The following is a 21,446-nucleotide window of genomic DNA, read 5'->3' as shown; positions in this document are numbered from 1 at the left end:
CCACTGTCAGAAGCCACCTTCTGAGGAGATGCTTAAGCCGAGCTGGAAAGGTTCACTGAACAAACTGTCAGTGAGGCAGTGACCGGTAATAAAGATCTTCAGAAGACACTCTGGGGAGCCTCAAGGGGAATACAGACAGAGATCTTTGTTTGTACAGCCCCAGGGTCCAGGGAGCTGAGCAGAAATATGGACCTGGAGCCCAGTGGTGTGTGAACGTGACACCCAAGGATGCTGTTCATCACCTGGGCAGGGCAGGCACCTCCTTGTGGCTCTTGTGAAGATCTCTACATAGTTAGGAATTCTCCAGGGATCCTGTTCCCCCAAGACTAAGCCACATCTATGACATCTGTAGGACACTCACTGGAACAAATGGATATTCTTTGTGGACAGACACTTATCTGGGTTGAAAGTATTTTTCCCCATCTTCAGGGTTCTGCTTGCTTATAGAGTAGCTTAGGGACTGGGCCTAAGGCCTCAGTGCATGGCATTAACCACGTAGTTTATATTTAGTGAGGAGAAAGAGAAAGAAGGGGGGATATTTGAGGGAGACTTACTCAAAATGTGTTACTTGGAGCATTCGCACCAGAATCACCTGCCCCAATTCTGATTCAGTCTCTCTGGAAGAGTCCCAGGAATATGAATTTTAATAAGCTACTTGAGCAATTCTTAATGCAGAGTGAAAGTCAAAAATCAAAGGTATGGGTGACTTTAGTATTTGGCATACTTGTCATTCATGAGCAGCTCCTATGAAGGCAAGACAACATAGCTTGATGGTCAAGTTCATGGACTCTTGTGTTTGAATCCCAGGTCTGCCTCTTGCCCATGTGTGACCTTGGGCAAACTGCTTTATGCCCCCACTTCTCCTCATGCTTGATTCTCCATCAGTAAAATGGGGATATTGATATCAGTGCCCAACTCATGGGGTTGTTGAGGATTAAATAGTTTATATGTATAAAACACTTATGAGACTGCCACATCTTAAGTATTTCTAAAAGAAGCTATGAACAGATCTAGCACAGCAATAGGAACTTTGCCAGTAGCTTGTTGGAGTGATGGACAGAGGGGTCCCTAGTGGGTGGTGTGAGGGCTCTAGGTGGGCTTCTTGGGCTGGGAAGTGAATGAAAACTACTGTCTACCTCAGTGGGTCTGTTACACCAGGGAGATGAGGATGGGGCTGTGCCAGCAGGAAGGACCCCTGTGTATCCCTCTGACTAGACCTTCCTGATAGATTCTCAGCTACTTTTCACCTCCTGGACTGTGCAGAAACGTCTGGAATTCTGCCACACAACAAGAGAGCTAAGGTGGTCTGGAGTACCAACAGAAGCTCTCTCTGTGCTCACCCATGCTTTCCTGTTATATTACTTCTGAATCAGCCACGTTCCTGTAGTCGTGGGGGCAGCCTGTGCGGTCCTCTCCTGCAAGTGTCCCACATGGGGAGCAGCGTCAAAGCTCCTTCTCAGCTTCCCAACTTCCCCACGTGGACCGTGATGCAGAGAGGAAAAGGAAGCATCCCCATCTCCCGCTGCCCACTAACCTTCTTCCTTCCTCAATCCTCCGAGGTCTAAGGAGCAGCTCTCCTCCTTCTTTCTCTCTGATTCCTAAGAGGAGAAAGAGCTGGCTTCCCCTTCCTTTCTATTCTAGAGGGAGACTTTCCTCCCTCTTCCTAAGAAGGAGTCCTTTACCCTTTTTCCTGGAGCCCTGGAGCTACAGCAGTAGACAGAGAGAGAGAGAAACCAGATCATCTACAAGGTAGCACACACCCAAGTATTTCAGAAATATCATACTTATGCACATGTAAGTGATAAATCTTTGTTGAATTGTACAGTATGGTTGAAAGGGCATGGACTCGGAATTCAAGCTGGTCTGTTTCCAGTCTTGGCTTTGTCACTTACTAACAAGTCAACTGGCATCATGGCCAGGGGCAGAAAAGAAATCATTCATGCCACATCAGTGAAGGGATTTGAGCAGAGCCTGCTCGCTGTGCTCTATATAGGCACGAACTTAGGATTTTGTTTTACAAGCTGATGATTATATTGGCTGTCAACGGAGCTTAAATCCTGGCATCTAGGAACCCAGTTAAATACTTGTTCAAAGAATATCTAAGTCAGAAATACTCCCCTCTTCCTTTTTGAAATGTTAAAATTCAATAGGATAGTGACCTGTTCAAAGATGAACTCTATTTTATAAAGATGTTTTTAGTGGGCCCTGGGTAAAAAATATTTCATAAACCAGAGGAAGCCACTAAATCAAGGAAGGGAGAATGAAATAGACTTGCTAAAGCAGTACCATTTTGGTGCGGGGAGGTGATATATTCAACATTTTTTGCTATATTTGGCTGCAAACTCCAGATAGTTTTGCCTTGATCTATGGCTGAGATTCCGTCGCAGGGCACCATTTGAACTAACCCTCCTCAGGGCTTCTTGCTGCAACAGGAAGCCGTAAATGATGATGATTGGGTGAATATTTTGGAAAGGAGAGAAAGAGACAGTTTCAACTGGAAAGTTCTGGTGGATTCATGAAGCTAGTGGATATGCTGATTGGGCTCAGGGAAGTCTGCAGGTGGAACATGGACTGTCTTGTCACTGGTAGAGGACACGGCTGTGCGTAAAGTAGCTTCAGACAGGGGGTGTCTCTGTTGTCTGTTGGGCTCTGGGGATGCAGACTGAGACAGAGTTTAGCGAGCAGGATGTTACTCTTGGGAACCACACCTGCGGACAGGAGGGGAGGGAAGCGGATGTGGGAGAGGGAAAAGCCTAGCTGTGTTGCAATTCCAAGAACAATCTTAGTTGACCACATGGGGAAATCTGGAGCCAGAGTGGCCTTTCAGAATTGTCCCCTAAGGGACTGGGTTTTTACATTATCGCATCGATGAGTCATTGCATTCAGGGTGACCTTGGGTGAGATAGGTCAACTGGGAAACTGAAGAACTGTTGAAGGGGCTGACAGGTGAAGGGCATGAGCAATGGCACCCCCCGTCGCTGGGGCAACAAGGCCTTCATTAAAACACGATTTGGGTGGCGCATCATGGTATCCATTGCAGTCCTGTGGGGGGACAGGGAATGCCAGGTCTGTGCATGGTTGGTTGGAGGTTTAACTGGGGTTTATCTGGCAGGTGTCTCTAAATAAGATTCATTTGCTAATTGATTTATAGCTCCTTGCTGTGCCAGAGATTTGGGTCAGAAAGCACACGGCAGTCCCTCTCAGCCATCCAGATTTCTATGGAATCTTTCCCCTTCCCGCAAATGTGAGGAGTCTGTATAGAGCAGCGTCATTGTGGTTGATGCGGGCTCTGAAGCTGTACTAACTGACTTTCAAGCCTAGCTAAGCCACTTCCCAGCTGGCCAACCTTAGAATAACGGCTTGACCACTCTGAACCTCAATTTTCTCCTCTGTAAAATGGGTATAATTATTTTACATACTCATGTGTTGTTATAAAGGTCTTTCCTGGAGCATGTAGCAGTCAATCAAAGTTAGCAGTTATTGTTGTTGTTTGTATTATCAGTAGCATGTCAGAAAAGGGAGAGGATCCACCCATTTACCTTTGCCAATTCTGATGATTAGCATGATGATAGCAGACGTCTTAGCCTGGGATCTGTGGGCAGAGGGCCCATTACGGTCACATGTGCACCTCAGCAGAGTCTGTGGGGTCAGCTCCTTTCAAAATCCTAGAGATGACTAAAGCCACAAAATTAACCTCCAGGTTGTCTTGGCATTGGGTATTCTACTTGATTGAAACTGAATGGACCACCCCATTGTCAGGAATTGTCAGTGGCAGGCCCTGGAGTTTCAACTGTGCATGTACACAGAGATGCATATGGAATCATACGGGTGTGTTTGAATATGAAAGACCAGTGGTTCTCAAAGTGGGTCCCTGAACCAGCAAAGGCAGCATAACTTGGGAATTTGTTAGAAATACAAATTTCTGGGCCTCACCCTAGACCTGCAGAAGCTCTGGGGGTGGAGCCCAGCTATCTGTATTTTAATAAGACCTCCAGGTGATTCTGATGCACGTTCATGATTAAGAACCAGTAGTATAGACAAAGGGTCAACAAAGCTTTCTGTAAATGGCCAGATAGTAAATATTTTAGGCTTTGCAGTCCTTGCATTCAGTCTCTGTCACAGTACTCAAGTCTGCCATTGGAGTGCAAAAGCAGCCATAGACAATATGTAAGTGAATGGGCGTGGCTGTGTTCCAATAAAGCTTTACTTTATAACAATGGGCATGCTATAGTTTGTCAGTCTCTGGTATGAAGGATCACAATTTCTTCCCTTAAGGTAAGTGCCCCCTCTACCAGAAGATGTTCATTCACTTATTCATTCATTTTATTTTATTTTTCCATTGTATTGAAAGACCTCTGCCTGCCAGGCACTCTGCTAAAAACAGGGGATGCAGCTGTAAATGAAAGAGACACCATCCCTCCATCATGGAACTTAAAGTTTAATGGGGGACATAAAAAATCAATTCACAAATAACTACTACGATAAATGCATGACACAAAGGACAGGGAACTGGAGGAATTATAGAGTGACCTAATCTAGTCTGGGGAGGGTGGAAAAACCTTTCTGAGGAGCTGTCCTTTAAGATGGAATTCTGAAGATGGGAACTAGGTACTTTTGCAAGGACTTTCTGCTCATAACTCATTTCACCCTCAAATAACCCAGTGAAGTAGGCACCTTTTTTATCCCTGGCCCACTGAGGAAGAGATTGAGGCCCAAGAAGGATGACTAGTGATCCCAGGAGGTTTGGGTCTAGAGGCTGTGTTCTCAACCACAGCTCTATATGGTAATACATGTAATAGGAAAGAGATGAACATTCTAGACAAAGACAGTAGTTTACAGTCTAGAGGGATCAACAGTCCCTAATTTAATAATTTTATTTTAGGGAGTCTCTTACAATCTGGACATCATGTTAGGCATCAAGGATGCAGCTGGAAAGAAGTCAGAAAGACTTTCTGTTTTCATGGAACTTCCAGATGAGTGCAGAAGACAGACATTACTGAACACTGGGAGACAGAGGGCAGAGAGAGGGGGTGTATCCCTTGCTACACGGGAGTTTAGGGATAGTCTGACGCTTCGTTCAATATTGAAAGCAGGATAGAGAGATTAAGATCAAATCTCTTCTCTTGATTTTCCTGTCTGGTGATGTCTCTAGGGCTCTTTCTTGTTGATTAAATCCAATTTCTGGCCACCAGTAGCTAAAGAAGGGCTCTCCAATAAGGCATTTTTACCTATAGGCAGTCTCAAATGTAGAACTATTTTGTATATATGCAATGTTTCATCATGTAGGGAAGAGAAAGATAAATCCTAATTGGTAAATCCTAATAGGTACGGGGTTACTGGGTTAGTAATTTGTTAATAAAACAAAGTACATGCTCACTTAACACTCTATCCCAACATACTACATTCTAGACTAATTAAATAATTATGTTTTACAACAAAACTCTATCCTAGAATAAATAACTTAAGCTTTTTAACATATTTAAGTTTAAAAGCCCTCAAAAAATGTTGTTCTGTTGGAATATATATTCAGAGGATAAAAAGCAAAATAAAAATAACACAACACATCAGAGACATATTTGCATTAATTATGGCAGGAAGAGAATGACTATCTATGCTATAAAAGGAATTCATGCAAATAGAAAAGGAAAAAAGTCCATCATTCCAAAAGTTACATATGGATATAATTTCAAAAGACATGGACGGGACATAGAGCTCAAGAGGTAGAAACCACAAATGTCTAAAAAATGTAGACAATATTTAATCTCAGTGGTAATCAAAGAAATTTGAATAGAAAACCAGTGTGATAGAGTTTGTCAGATAAATTAGCAAAGTTTATAAAAGCAACAACGTTCTGGGGAGATTATGATGAGACAAACACTCTCACTCACAGTTAATGGAGTTAGAAATTTGCATAAAATTGGGAAACTTTTGCAACCTGACAAAATAAAAATATATGAAGAACGTTAAAATATTTATACCCTTTGACCAAATATTTGCACTTCTGGGAATTTTTCTAAGGACACTGTATGTTTCCTAGAGTTGCTGTAACAATGTACCACAAACTGGTGGCTTAAACAACCAAAATGAATTGTCTCACAGTTCTGGAGGCTAGAAGTCTGAGAACAAGGTATGGGCAGGGTTGGTTCCTTCTAAGGGCTGTGAGGCAGAATCTATTCCATGATTCTCCCCTAGCTCCTGGTGGTTTGTTGGAAATCTCTGGCATTCTTTGGCTTGTGAATGCACCATCTGGAATTCTACCTCCATCTTTATGTGGTGTTCCACCTGTGTGGGTGCCTAATCTCTACGTCCAAACTTCCCCTTTTTACAAGGACACAGACATGTTGGATTAGGGCCCACTCTAATGACTTCGTGTTAACTTGATCATCTGCAAAGACCCTATTTCCAAGTAAGTCACGTTCACAGATACTGAGGATTAGGACTCCAACATCTTTGTGGGAGATACAATTCAGCCCATAACATACACAATCCAAAATTTAAACAAAATAACTTTTTTTAGCATAAAGACATTCATCACAATGCTATTGTTATTGTAAGATACTAGAAATAATATAAACATGTAACAGTGTGAAATAAATTAATTATACTCTACTAAATGCAGTGAAGTTTTTTGATATTATGCAGAATTTTAAGAATAATGGTAATATGGGCAGAGTTTATGCTATAATTTAAGTAAGAAAATATACAAAATCACATAAGTACTATGATCTCAACAATATAAAATGCATAAGAAAAAAAGATTTTATGGACAAAGGAAATGCATTAAATTGCTCACTATGAGAGTGCTAGAGGTACGGAAAATTACTAATTTTTATTTTAATTTTTTGTGTTTTTCTGTCTCCACATTGAGCTTATATTTCTTTAATAGAAAAAAATTAATTCTAAAAATGCCCATAGTACATTTAAAGATAAAAGGACTGGGCATTCCTCCACTCATTAGGGCTCATTAGCACACTGCCATGAGATTTTATATTTAATGGGCTAGTTTTCAGGATGGAGAAAATTGTTTAGGACCCCAGGACCTCGTATGTCTTAGAGGAGTTCTGTATTAACAGTCAGAAGACCTGGGTTTTATAAATATGCACACAGAGTTTCCTGAAGACCTTATTTCAAGTCTAGCTAGTGGCTTAGTAAGCCACTTCACCTCTCTGAACTTCATTCTATCCATATGTGTAATGAGAGAACAGTGTATAGTGTCAACTCTGGAGAACATTCTGTGTCTCAAGCTGAGTCTTCTTCTTCCCTTGGGAGCCTCTTCCACACGTACCTCGTGACTCATGGATGTTCTAACCGCAGCCGCTGCTAAGCTGATCTCCCTGCTTATTCTTCTACCAACAGCAACCTCCTCCTAGAATATAGAATCCAGTTCTAGTTCCGCCTAATTCTTTCTTCTTTGTTAGTGGGATTCTCACTATTCCATTTCAAGTTTTCTTACTTGTTTCAGTTCCTTGGCTTTCAAGATATTATTTTTCCTGGAAAGTTTGTAAGTGTTGGTTAATTTTATTATGGAATTGTGGAATTAAAGAACTTAGTTCTGGAATGATTTCCAAAAAGTTAATTTATCTAGATAAGGATTCCCTCACTCTTCCTTTTAATAATATTATTCTTTTAACAGTTAATAATATTAGCTATAATATTACATATAGTATAATAATATATTATTTTAATAATGTGTACATATGTAATTGGGGCCAGACTTTTGCACCTGTTGTTAGCACTCCCTCAGACTTTTGCAGCAGCTAAAAGATTCTTAGTTGTCCTAATAGAAAACTATATTCATTTCCCACTACATTTTCCATTTGCATCAGGAAAAAAAATTGCCTTTTGACATCACCATTGTCTTCTAAGAAAGGAAGCTTCTGTTAAATGAGAAGCTACTTCATGAGCTGATTGTCTTGATTCACTTAGCAATTCAGATCTAGAAGTAGGAGTTGGAGGTTGCAGAACTGCTCATCACAGTATAGGATGAGTAATTTGAAATCTTCTGGAAACTCAAAGAGGCAGAAGTTGAGGGAGACAGAGTGAGAGCAGGAGCGGTGAGAAGAAGAGAGGAGGCAGCAGGCATTGGGCAGCGAGGACCAGGGAGGAGATCCAGGCAGACAAAAAAACTTATTATTTTTAATAAGCTTATTTCATGATCTCTTGGTGAAACTCAAGCTTGGTATGAAGTCTACTGCATTTAAAAATGCTGTGTGTAGTGATTTCTGTTCTATATTTTACTCGTTAACATGTAGATGTGTTTTAATGGATGAAAAGCTTGACATTCGTCCCATATCGAGGCAATGAGGAACCGCAGAGGTAGAGGAGATCATGCGATTGTAAGGATTATAAGCACCCTGGAATTTGGAGAAATTTGTTGAGTCCACAAGCCAGATAACTGGGGATTCAAGAAAATTGTGCCTGAGTCTCAAGGGTTGTGAAGGCTCCAGCAGACCTCTGGATTATGGAAGAGCACAACCAGCTTCTCCCTCCGGCAGAAGCGGGACCCTGGAATGTCTCTCCGCCCCATTCTCCCTCCCCCTTGGGCTGCGGCTGCCCTGCCAGCTGTCCCTAGGGCCTCTTTTAAGAGAGAGGAAGCAAAGCCTCCAACCTACACATTTTAAAGGCTTTTTTACCTTTTTAATTGAGGAAAGTTTGCACAATGCAGATGAACAATGGGTCTCATTTCCAGCCTTCCCCAGAAAGGGGCTGCTCCTTGATTGGCACGGGAAGGAAATCGAGGCTAGGCTTTTCAGAAACCAGTGCTCGAATGAGGAGACCAGCTTGAGACGTGCTGCGGGAGAGGAAAGCCAAAATTGTTTTCTAATCACTGATCCAAAGCTTTCCTTTCAAGACCTTATGAGATTTAGCATTTTAGGGGATGAACAAAGCAGTCTTAGGTTACCCAGAGAAACATGAACCATCTGAGCATTGTAGTCACTGGACTTATCTTTGGATGAAGAGAGGGAATAAACATTTTCTGAGAACTTGCTGTGTGGCAATCTCTGTGATAGGCAGTTCACAAGCGTTTTCTCACTTGATACCATTTAACAATGTCCCTCCAAAACATGTATAATTATCCCACTCTACGGATGAGGGATTTGAAGCTTGGTAAAGTGACGTGTGCCGAAGGCTGCTGCGGTGGCTTGCAAGTGATTGCTTTGGGGAGATGATCTGGCTGGTAGCGATTGTATTGGACAACGCAGATATAGAACACTTTCATCATTGCAGAAAGTTCTGTTGGGCAGTGCTGTCCTAGAGAGATTAGAACAGATTGAAACAGTCCCAGGGAACAGAAGCGAGTATTTGTAAAAGTAAAAGACTGGTAGGAGTGAAGCAGAGCATCATCAGGACTCCAGGAACTAGGTGGAGTGCTCTAATTTAGGATCCTAAAGAGATAAGGAGGGTTCAAACCTGGCAGAGAGATGACGTCTCTCCAAGAGTCAAGGGCAGACAGGTTGGAGGACATCAGGTGGATAATGCAGCTCAGTGGGCAGGGCTACAAACAGAATTTAGACCATGTCTGCATCTTGACAGTGGTCATAGGGGACATTACATATAGTCAGCTTTGTCCCCGACTGGATAAGGGACTGGTATGGTTGAGTCAGCACTGACGTAATAGGGTAGAGCTGTGGCAGGTAGAGCCTGACAACAAAAACCCTCAGCATGTTTTACGTTCACACGCAAAATGCACACAAAGGTGTGCATATGCGTGTGTGTGTCTGTGTGTGTGTGTATTGGGAGGACAGTTAAACACGCTTTAATCCTTGACTGAGCAGCATGTTACCTTGCATATCCTGGATTCCAGTTTGAAGCCTGCTGTGAGTACACCAGATTGGAAACGGAATCTTAGAGATGTTTCAGCATCCAAACAACCCTCCCCCTCTTCTTCCTCTGTGAGGATCTCTTTTAAACTCGTGTCCACTTTGAGAGTCCTCCTCCTGGGATTAGGAGATGAGTTGGCTAGGGCTGTACAACAGCTTTCTCTTCAAACACATGTTGGGAATGTCTGTCTAGGTCAGTTGTAATTATGCACACTAGTCTGGACTAAATAGAAAAACCTAAGTGATGTAGAGGACTTACATTCCAGCAATGTCTGTATTCGCGCAGCAATAATTGCAGCAGAAACATCTCCATTGGCTCTGTCTCGTTGTCATCAGAAGCAGCTCCTGAGATATCTCTAAGAAGCAGTTAACCCCTGTTAATGTTAGCATTCCCCCAATATACTTGTATATAGAATACTGGCACAAGATGATTCTTGTGGGAGGAGAGACGTCTCTGTTAAAGTCTTGCATACTCTGTGCTCATGTTGGAGATTTGCAATACATTAATCAAAGGCTCTGGCAATTCCCGCAGTAAAGCAACCTTTTTAATTTTGTTTAAGAGAGAATTTCCCAAGCTAGTTTAGAGAGTCTTCCTTCCTCCTTTTTTCCCTCCTTCCCTCCTTCCTTCCTTCTTTCCTTCCTTCCTTCCTTCCTTCGTTCGTTCGTTCGTTCCTTCCTTCCTTCCTTCCTTCCTTCCTTCTTCTCTCCTTCTCTCTTTCTCCCCCTCCCTCTTTCTTTTTCCATGAAGTATCTATAGAATAAAGCTCTATAGAACATATTTGGGGAAACACTAGCATAAATACGACTGAATCATGACATGAGGCAGAGGAGATGTGTGTGTGTGTGTGTATGTGTGTGCGGTGAACTGCACTTTCAGAGAATCTGAAACAATGATGGGTATTTGGGGGAAGTTGTGATTTCTGTGGGCCTGTCCTGAAAGTCTGGGATAACCTTCATAACTTTGTGTTCCTTCCTTTAAGCCATTGCCCAAATTTTATTTGTTGAGTATGAGTTCTATATAACCTTTTATTTGTTAGTTCAGTTGCAAATGCTACCAACCTCATGATCACTGAAGGCAAAAAGTTACCTTCTTTTGTAACCTTCAGAGATATTTTATCTAATACTTTGATGAAGCTTATGGTGAACTGACACGGTTTGCCACTATGTTGGTTCCTTACTGTCTCTTACTTGATATCTTATCATGGGCTCCTAATTTACCTCCCTTTCTCACAACATCACCTTAGCTCTCCCCCTTGAATCCCTCTATCTCACAAGAACAAAGATGACAATTGAAAAATGTTCCCCTACTTGAACCACATCATACTCCCCACTGCCAATAAGATAAACCCCAACTAATTTCTCTGAAATCACTTGAGCTTGTGACCCCAGCTATGCCTTTGCTGTTCCTTCCTCTTGTGCCCTTTTTCTCACTCACCTACCAAATACCTGGTCACCCTTGAAGACCCAGTCCAATTGCCATGACTCATGAGGAGTATTCCTTGGCATTTGCAGGAAAAGTTATTTATTCCCTCTTCTGTATTCCCATTGCTTTTTGTATTTGTCCATGCTTTTGGCTTTTTGCTTTTAGGGTAAAATGGAAATTATGGGAAAGAAGCTTATGTCAAAGAGAATTTTGAAAAAACTACATTGAACTCAATCTTCCCTATCTTCTAGCTTTCTTTGATAAACTTACTCCATTGTCTACCATATACATTATGCTATAAGCATTGGGCCATGCATATTACATACATTTTCTCTTCAATCCTTAAGACAAAATTGAATATTTTATCCTCACTCTACAGATGGCCTTATCCAATGTTGTCTGCCTTCAAAATCTGTGCTTCTTTTACTATATAACATTGCCTCTCAGGTGCATGACTAGCCATATCATGTGCCTCTCAGCACACTCCATGTTTATAACAATTACTTTTAATTCCCAAAAAACCTTTCAAGGCCATATTAGTATCCACATTTCTAACCAAGGAAGGTGAGTCTTATTTGCGCAAGGTCATGTAACAGGTTGATGATAGATTAAAACCCTGTAGTCTTTCCAATGTGTCACACAGCCTCAGGTTTCCATCATTTAGGAGACAGAAGCCTGGAGTTTAGAATGGAGACCAGGAAGCTTTATTAGATCCTTAGACATGAAAGTATATTCAGGAATCACAATCAAGGGTAGAATGATTAACTATTAAGGGCATACAGGGGAAAGAGGAACGTGTTAAACAGCACCACAGGAGTGCAAACAACAAAATCCAAACAAATGACCCTGTTCTTTAATATTGAAAATAAAAGAGAGAAAGAAAGAAAGAAATGGGAAGGGGAAAGAGAGAAAGAAAGGAGCAGGGTAGGGAGAGAAAGGTTGTAGATTAAAAGAGAATTAAGTTTATTAACAATTGCAATGTATGTATCTTATTTGAATCTTGATTTTTATTAAAAAGCTATAAAATGAATTAAAAGGAAATCAGGGAAAATCTGAGTACTGATTGGGGATTTGATAAAATTAATAAATTATTGTTAATTTTTAGAGGTAATGATGAAATTATGTTTAAAAAGGAAGTCCTAGTTTTATAGCGATAAATCTTAAAATATTTACTGATACAATGATAAATATCTTGGATATGGTTTGAAATAATCTGGGAGAGGGGCCAATGGGTAGGAGTATAGATCTATATAGATTGTTGAAGCTAGATGATGGGCATTTGGGAGTTCCCTTTATTACTCTGTCTAAATTCAAAATTTTTAATTACAGAAACGTTAAAAATAAGTGATTAGCCGAATATGCCCATTCCATGGGCAGAAGTGTTGATAGACATTTTGAATGTGTTGTTATCAATAAATTAAGATATCAAAGCAGAATCATGCTTTCGAGCCAAATTCTTGTTCCAGTAGCCAGATTCTTGTGTTCCCACTTAAAAGCAGTTTGCTAGGACTGCATGTTGAGAAATAAATTGCCAAGGAGGGAAAAATCACAGCATTTCTCCTTGTGCTCCTGTAACTTGTTGTCATGGCAGCCTACATTTTGAAAATGGATTTCAGTTTACCTCCTGATTTACTAAAATATGTGAATTTTTGGCTTAGGAACAATTTTGCTGTTTTACACCACGTGATCAGGGCGAAAGATTCCAGGAGATAACCCATGTTTGCCAAAGAGCCATTGGTGTGATAAAATTAAAATTTTCCACAGTAACTTTTTCTACTCCAATGCTGGTTGTCTTAGATAAGGGCATGCTGAGACTTCCCAACAGGAAAGAGGGAGTAAGATGGAAACAGCATGGGAAGGACTAACTAGACTTGCCTCAGAAAGAGGGAAGTCACTTAAATCACCAACCTCAGTAGTAAAGCAAAGTCAAGTTCCTTCCGGGTCAGGGTAGATATGTAAAGAGTCTTATTGCAGGGGTGAGGAACAGTGACAGAGGGGTTTGGGTCTTAACAGAGTTCTCTTCATTCTATCAATGTCAGGCTTACTCAACGAAGCCTATTCAGGATGTGGTAGGGTTGCTTAAACGGGTGCAAGGCCTTTTGGAAGGAGGATTTGGGCTGGGAGTCCATGATTCTTTCCTGGGCTACATTACCCAAACCATTAAGAGTGAAAAATATGCACCGGAGACCAGTCAGTCAATCAGGCCTTAGACAATATATAGGAGTTTGGGATGAAAGGACCCATACGGACATCTCGGTATGTGTTCCCTCTCACTCCCACATACGTTGACCGCCACATGCAGAATCGTAACTATTTCTGAAGCTCACTTTCCTGGAGGGCAGGGAGGTGCTGTCATCTTAAACTGGGTCTCTGCTGCCCTAAGATTGGACAGGGCTGAAGATGCTGGTGGCAGTAGTCAGTGCCCACATCTGTGCTGGGAAGGGCAGGGGCAAGTATAATGAGCAATTTTTCCATCTGCTTCTTCTCTGGCCCATGAGAAAATGCAAGGCAGCATCGACTAGAAGATAAAGTATAGCCTCTTTGCCAGCCCAGTTTTGAGCTGAGCCTGAAGCTAATGCTCTGGGCCAACAGCCGTTGACCTTCATGGCAAAGGGCTTCCCCGAGTGAGGGAGCCTCAAATTCTGCAATCTACACCCCACACTCTTATCTGATAGAGCCGTTTCCTAGGAAAGCCGTGTTATTGCTGTAATGCAAAGTGACAGAGAAAATAAAAACACCCAGCTGAGAAAAAGCCAGAATGTTAACGTGAAACACAAACTTTCTGCTCATCTGAATCTTAATTTATTTTAAAACAGAACCATAATGGCTCAGATCTTGAAGTCTGGAAGGGGCTGTTGCCACAGCTGCCTGGCTCTCAGATCGTTCCCTGACTTGCCTTCTGGTCTTAATCCTTTGCACTTTTCCCAGGAGTCAAGGTGGTATGATGTGGGTTTTCCCTGCCTGAATAGAATTCAAAGACCAAGGGAAGAGTAAATTCTTGAATTTACAGTAAATGAGCCTGAAAGTAATGTCACCATGTTCTGCGTGCTAACCCTGAGGTCCTCTGCCTAAATAAAAGCTTGGCCCAAGTTTCCCAGGAGCTTTGTTCTGGATGAATCTGGCTTTTGTGTTCCATCTGAACGAAGTTTGGGGCCTAATCCCAAACTCTTACAGCTGGCATTGAGCAACATCTGGTTGGCATCTTCTCTACCCTGTTTCCTGGTGTTTGCTTGCATTTTTTGGAATTAGCTCAGTTTTCTTAATTTTTTTCTGAGTGTTTTCTGAACAGTGTTATCCATATAAGCAATTTTAGCTGTATAAAAGCCCTGGGGAGAATCCTGCTATGTAGGCTACTTCCTGTCCTCACTCCACCCCTAAACTGGAAAAACAGGAGCCCACAGTGGAAAATGAAGAGAAGCAGTCCAAGTTTAGAAGAAAAGCAGGAAATTATCCCAGAGGAGAGGATTTCATCAAGCAGGGGAGGCGAACTCTGCAAACTACACCTCTCTAAGAAGAGGGTTCAGAAAAGTGGCCACTAGGTTAAGAACTGGTGTCCTTAACTAAGTAGGATAGTCATGGTCAAAACAAGAACAATAATCAAGAAGTGCATGGGAACAAAGACAGAGGAAATAATGCCGTTTCAAGAGGTTTGCCCTTGAGCATCAGTTCTCAACTTGGGGTGCGCATTAGAATCTCCAGGAGAGCATTTAAAAAATATTGATGCCTGGACTCCTTCCCAGATTTTGGTTTAACTGTTTTGTTTTTTGGAGGGGACCTTGTTTTGTTTGTTTTATTTTATTTTTAGGATGAAGACCACTTGAATTGTTTGTAGCCCAAGTGTAAGTAGCCAGTAGAGAGGAAGAGATTAAAAATACAAGGCAGTGTTAGAGTAATGATATAAAGAGATTGCCAAAGAGGCAGCAGCTGGGATCCAGAGTCTAGAAGGTTGACCTTAGACCTGGATGGTTGACCTTAGACTTGGACCTTAGACCTAAGACCAAGAGTACAAGGTGGCTGCCTTTGCCAATGAGTTTTCTCATCTGATGGTTTTTAGTCCATGGCACTGGAGGCTAGGTTACCTCCTGAGAATCTCTTTTGACCAAAAGCAGAGTGTCTAACAAGGTTTTGGCTTGGCTTACCAACACTATCTTCCCTAAGAGTCTAAAAATTATATGGGGAAACTCTTTCCCTGAAAGTGTGTGATTATAAATATATTTGTGATGATGGTAGAAATGACAGAAACTGGTAGACAATAAAAACTTCTAAGTACATTATAACTTGGTAAGGCAAGGGTGAGTCTAATCAGACACATACCTGAGCCCCTCTTTAAGGACTTCTAAAACATCAGTGACAATTTATTCCAAAGCCATTTGGCTTCCTCTCAAAGTATTTCATCCAAGGAAGGCCAAGTTCAAGTTAGTGGTCCGTCAACTAGAGTCAGTCTTAACGTGTTGTGCTAGAAGGGAAGAGATAAGCCTAGACTAGCACAAACCAGTGAGCCAGGGAAACTGAGGCACAGGCAAATGGTGATACCCCAGGTGGAAAGGCATGAAGGCATTGCAGAAAGTCAAGCAGACAAGGTCAGGAGAGAGAACAAGGCTGGCAGTGAGGATGTGGGTCCAGGCGATGGAGGTGGGTGGGTCCTAGACAATGCTCATTGGTGCTGGGTCTTTGCAGTGGCTCTGTCATTTCCTCCACAAGGGAGTGTAGCCTGGGTCTTAGAGGGGCAGAGAGGAAAACCTATCACCAGGTTTTATAATTATTGGTTATTAATTATTATTATTTATATAATAATTATTATTTATATAATTATATAATTATTGGTTATTAATTATTGGATCACATCTACCACACTCGGTAGAATATGCATTTTTAAAGAAATTAGTTTGGTTTTGTATAAAGATCAGATATTCAAAACAAAAAAATCAAGTGATATAAGAAGTATAAAATAAAAAGGAAGAGGATCCCTCCGTCTTTCCTGTACTGTGAATCTTGCTCCCCAGAGGCAACCGCCATTGATATTTTCTGGGTAGGAATTCTTAAATGAGCACTTTTATAATATCAATTTTTAAGGGTAAAAACTAGATAACTGCGTAATACTGTAATAAATAAAAAGAAGAAGACAGTGCTGTGAATCTCCAACACAGCTGCACAGGGAACTCTCTGACAAGCTCAATTTCGAATGATGTCTACAAATGGTGGGGAAAATAGGCTAAATTTATATGAGTGATTTTTGGAGAATAGTGAATAACAAAGAAGGACTGTAAGCAGATAAAGATAGTCACATTCTGTAAAGGTGAATAAAAAGGGATGATCAAATGCTTCAGCAATGATTTCACTTGCTCTGAGGCACCATTTGAGAACGGATTGCTAAAGAGATAATTGGTGAGCATTTAGACAAGAACGTTAGCTCACTAGGAGCCAGCATGCACTTGCTAAAATAAATCAGGAATTGGATTAAACCACCATTCTTTCTTTTAAAAATAAGGTGTTTAAGTTGATAGTTCAAGGAGAAGAAATGAAAATAGTGTGCCTGAAGTTAATCAGGGACTTATGTGATATCATGATATCATATTATGATATTCTTGTGAATGGGATGAAGGTATATAATCTGGACAAGGTTGAAGTTGGAAGATTTTTTAGCTAACAGTAGCCAAAGGATGCTATAAACTAATCAACCTCAGCTGAAGGTAGGAGGTGCTCTATCCTAAATCCTGTCTTATTTTATGTTTTATTTTCACTGCTCTCTGTGAAAACATATGTACAGTGTCTGGGACATAGTAGATGTTTAATAAACATGTGCCAAGTGGAAATGCAAGAATGAATGCATAAACAAATGAATAAATAATGACACGAATCTAGGTGGGACAAATAGCTAATAGCATGGGTGACACAATTAGGAAACAAAAAAAACCTCTCAAGCAGTGGACCAGAGAAATCATCGACCTGTGATACTGTAGGTGGGAACACAAGAACCTCTGTTCTTTCGTGCAAATCTCAGCTTCTAAAGCACAGAGAGGAGGGTAGGTGGCTGCAAGTAACTTCATCTATTTCCTGAGCCTCCTGGTTCCCTGGCTTTAGGCTGTTGTAAATTTCAATGGATTTGGGGGGAAACTTGCAGAGTCCCAGCAAATTCCTCTTTCTGCTCTAGTGTCCCCAAAGAGAGCCCATGGTTAGCTATTAAGACTTTATCAATTTCCTATCTAATGGTCTCTCCACTGTGGGAACTCTTAAGTTTCTTGTGGACCCAATGTGATGCCTGTAAGAAGGAGCTCCCAGCCCCTTGGCCTGTGGGTGCATTCCTAGCAAGTCGTTCAGTCTCTCACTTTGCCCTCCCTTTAATTTATTGCCAAGGCATGCAAATGATATTCCCTTAACTATTTTTAGGAGGTCTTAACATTGAAGCCTGAGCTTTAATAGTTTGTTCAGCCTGTGCTTAAAAGTAACATCAGAATTGTGAACACACTGGTCTGGCCTGGGCTCACCATCTAAACCTCCATTTCTGGGGGCAAAGAGAGAATCTCCCCTCCCTTCCCTTTTCCCAGTCCTACACCTGTTCTCTCACATGTTTCTCCACTTCAGTTAAGAATAGGTGCTTTGATAAAAAAAGTTTGAGCTACTCTCTTAGCAACTTTAAAATATACAATACAGTATTATTATTGAGAGTCACCATGCTGTACATTACATCCCCAGGAATTATTTATTTTATACCTGGATCTTTGTACCTTTTGACCACTTTCATCCATTTTGCTCACCGTCCACCCCCTGCCTCTGGCAACCACCAATCTGTCAATTATATCTCAATTGAAAAAAAAAGAAGAAGAGTCACTTTGCGATGAAGCAGCCCTGGTGGACACTAAGGGGAAATCCTTGTCAGGGAAGCAAAGTAGGGACCAGCGCTAGACTGTCATCTTGTTGTGGAGAGCATAGTCTCTGCCTGATTCATCCTCCATCCTTTATATTCTTGTTACTTAAAGCGTGGTCCACATCGCCTGGGAGCTGGTTGCAAATGCAGAATCTCAGGCTCAGCCCTACCTGCTGAATCAGACTCTGCAAGTTAACAAGATCGCCTGGTGATTCACGGCACATTAATGTTTAGAAGCACAAGTCTGTATTCCCCAAGACAGGACCGTGAAGGAGGAAGCAGTCAGCTCACATTTGTTGTGTGAGTAGGCAGGGAGAGAGGGGAAGGGAGGGAAGGGAAGAGAATAGAAAATAATCAAGTTTAAATTAGAGGAATCAATATGAGGTGAAAGCAGTCTGAATTTGTGACAAGTATGACATAAAATTGTACCTAAGTGCACATGGTAACACAAAGCAATTGCTTCAAGTGTTTCCCACTTGAATAAAAAATAAATATCATGCACCTTAGGAGGAATTACTTGCATATTCACATTTTACCTCCTGTCTTAGAAGAGTATTTTTAAACAGGTTAAATATGTCCCATGCTTCCTTGAGTCAATATTTTAGCAAACTCTTTGTAAAAGGGGAAAAAAGTGAATTCTTTCCTAGTTCAGGACACTTTATCAAAAAAACCCAAGTTTGGGAGACCAATGGTTCCATTTATGCAGTAGCATGTTTTGAATGATGCACAGTTGCTCTTATGTTGCTCACGGTCTAGCACGGGGAGACAAACCTATAAACACCCCCACACAAGCAACATATCAAGCGTATTCAATCAGGTGCTATTAAAGCTAAATGCTTAGAGCAGCCCAGGAGCTCGTGGAAAAAAACTTGTCTTTGCTGAGAGTGGAGAAGGAGTCAGAGAGGATACTCCAGAGGGTCCAATGCTTGAGGTGGGCCTTGAAGCCTAGACTGGAGTTTGCCAGATATTCTAGAACAAGATGGCAGTGCATACTAATATGGCAAAGAGGAAGGCATGTCTGGGGACTGAGGACGTGTGGTATGGCTAAAACTTGGGATGTGGAGAAGTGGGAGGAGAGGAGGGACATGAGGCTGGTAAGATGGATGGGGCCAGATCAGAAGGGCCTTGAATGCCAGTCTGCACAAGGGAAGATTTGAATCAATATTTTAGTTTTAGAAAGATAATTTGAAAGGCAGTGTGGATGATGGATAGATAGGGTGGGGATGGGAGGATGGGGGTGAGGGCAATGATGCAGGCAGAAAGATTACTGGAGTGAGGGAGACCAGTGAATGGAGCTGTTGCATCATTAAAACAAGACTAGACAGTCCTGAGAGATCAACTTCAGGCAGTGACCAACCATGGAGGCAGAAGGAACCAGGAACATTTCAAAGAAATGGAGGAAAGATTCAGGCTTTGCTGTCTGGTGACTGCTTTATTTATTGACAAATGATCCCCAACAATCACGAACTTCAGTGCTGAGATTTCAAGTGCTGGCTGTAGGGAGAACAAGAACATCTGTAAACCCAGAAGCTGTTTTCTCTCGTCTTCATGTTTAGTTTTGCTTTTCAAGTAACTCTTGCCATTCTGGGAAGCTCTACAGAAAACCCCAAGTGCCTTTCACCACCAGGACAGAATTTTCCCCACAGCCCAAGTTAGTAACCTACAATTGTGAAGACATCCATGAGTGAGTTTCCATTCAGCGTTTTCATTGTGAATTCATGTAGCTCCTTGAAAGGCACATCAGGATGGTGCAGCATATGGAGAAAGAAATATGGGTTGAAAAGTGAGAAGGGAGATGTGTCAAAAAATTTAAAGAGTTGACAGGAGCTCAAAAGTCTGTTCTGCTGCACCTAAACATTTAAACTCAGAAGCAAATGTCACCTGGCTTCCTGGGAGGCGTGTGCCCTGTGGGGTGGGGACTGTTGTAAACTCCTCCATTTGATTTCCTCCCAGCTTTTCACCTCCCAAACTGCTTGCATCCAGGATGGCAACTTGGCCCCTCTTCAATCTCCCCATTCTCCAAGGTTTCTTATGTGGGGCTCTGTGCTTCCCTGCAGTCTTAGAAGATTCCACAATTGAATGCAGACTTTATGTGTATGCAGCTTTTTGACATTTTCCTGACAGAGAATCCATAGCATTACATGAGATTCTCAAAAAATCCATGACCTAGAAAAGGGGAAGAATCATAGCTTTTCACATCATCGCCCCTCCCCAGCCCTGAGCAGGTATATCATCTCCATCTCCATCAGCATGAATCCCTAAAACACTCTCTCCAGCTAACACCACTGTTCTGAGCTTCCAGCCATTCTCTATTGCTTGTCTGGCTGCTTTTGAGACACACAGCAATGAGCACACCCCAAACCTGTGCTCGTTACCTTCTTCTCAAACATGTGCTCCCTCCTTTGTATGTGATAAAATGCTTCATACTCCTTTCTTACCATCTGTAGCCAACCTGTTACTAACTCTTGATAATACCACCTCTGTTTTCGAAAATTTCCTTCCTTCTGTGATTTTCTGTTACTTAGAGAACAGAATCCAAACTCGTAAAGAGAATGTAGGACCCCTTGAATGAGTGATCCCAGCCTTATCTCCATCATCATGCCGTCATCCTCCACCTACACTGTGCACGTGCTCACACCTCTCTGTCTTTGTGCAAGCTGGCCCCTCTACCTGGAAGACTCTCTCCCTAACTGGATGCCTGACAACCATATATGCAAGACTTAACTCAACTAGGTCTTTTCTTCACTGTCTTCCTGACTACCAAGCTACTTCTTTCTTCCATGTGTATACAGTGTCTTTGGCATAGCACTTAATTCAGTAAGTTTCTTTCTTTGTTTCTGTGCCCATCTCTCCAGCTGGGCCTTGTGTTTCTTGAAGGCAGAGACTGTGGTTTATCTATTGTTGAATCCATATTGTTGAGTCCTAGTGCAGGAAGACTTGGCACTCTGTGGGTGTCAAATAAGCATGTGCTTTGAATTCTGTAAATCTCAATACCACTCTCCACAATCATCCTTTGGTGGCCTTGTGGTTAAGATTTGGTGGTCTCACCACTGTGGCCCAGATTCATTTCCTGGTCAGGGAACCACACCACCCATCTGTCATACTGTGGTGACTGCATGTTGCTGTGATACTGAAAGCTACGCCACTGGCATTTCAAATACCAACAGGGTCACCCATGGTGGACAGGTTTCAGTGGAGTGTCCAGACTAAGACAGACTAGGAAGAAAGACCTGGATACCTACTTCTAAAAAAGTTGGCCATGAATACTCTGTGAATAGTAGCAGAGTATTCTCTGATATAGTGCGGGAAGGTGAGAGGATGGAGCCAAAAGGTCAGG

General features: G+C 41.8%; 1 long non-coding RNA gene across 2 annotated transcripts in view; it reads right to left on the bottom strand.

Annotated features, from left to right (window-relative positions):
* Positions 1-7,697: 7,697 nt before the first annotated feature.
* LOC147914220 (uncharacterized) overlaps positions 7,698-21,446 on the bottom strand; it is a 52,693-nt gene continuing 38,944 nt past the window's right edge. Inside the window, exons 3-4 of one of the 2 annotated variants that reach the window (XR_015555587.1) lie at positions 10,081-10,177; positions 7,698-8,791 (exon numbers count right to left, since the gene is read on the bottom strand). This is a non-coding gene — a long non-coding RNA (uncharacterized LOC147914220). Of the gene's footprint in view, positions 8,792-10,080; positions 10,178-18,611; positions 19,837-21,446 lie in introns of those variants that run through there. The other variant, XR_015555586.1, reaches the window with a different exon arrangement.

Source organism: Ceratotherium simum, chromosome 21, assembly GCF_057802395.1.
Source record: "Ceratotherium simum simum isolate JZ-2026a chromosome 21, ASM5780239v1, whole genome shotgun sequence".
NCBI classification, from domain to species: Eukaryota; Metazoa; Chordata; class Mammalia; order Perissodactyla; family Rhinocerotidae; genus Ceratotherium; species Ceratotherium simum.
This window is presented reverse-complemented; position numbering and strand designations above follow the sequence as displayed.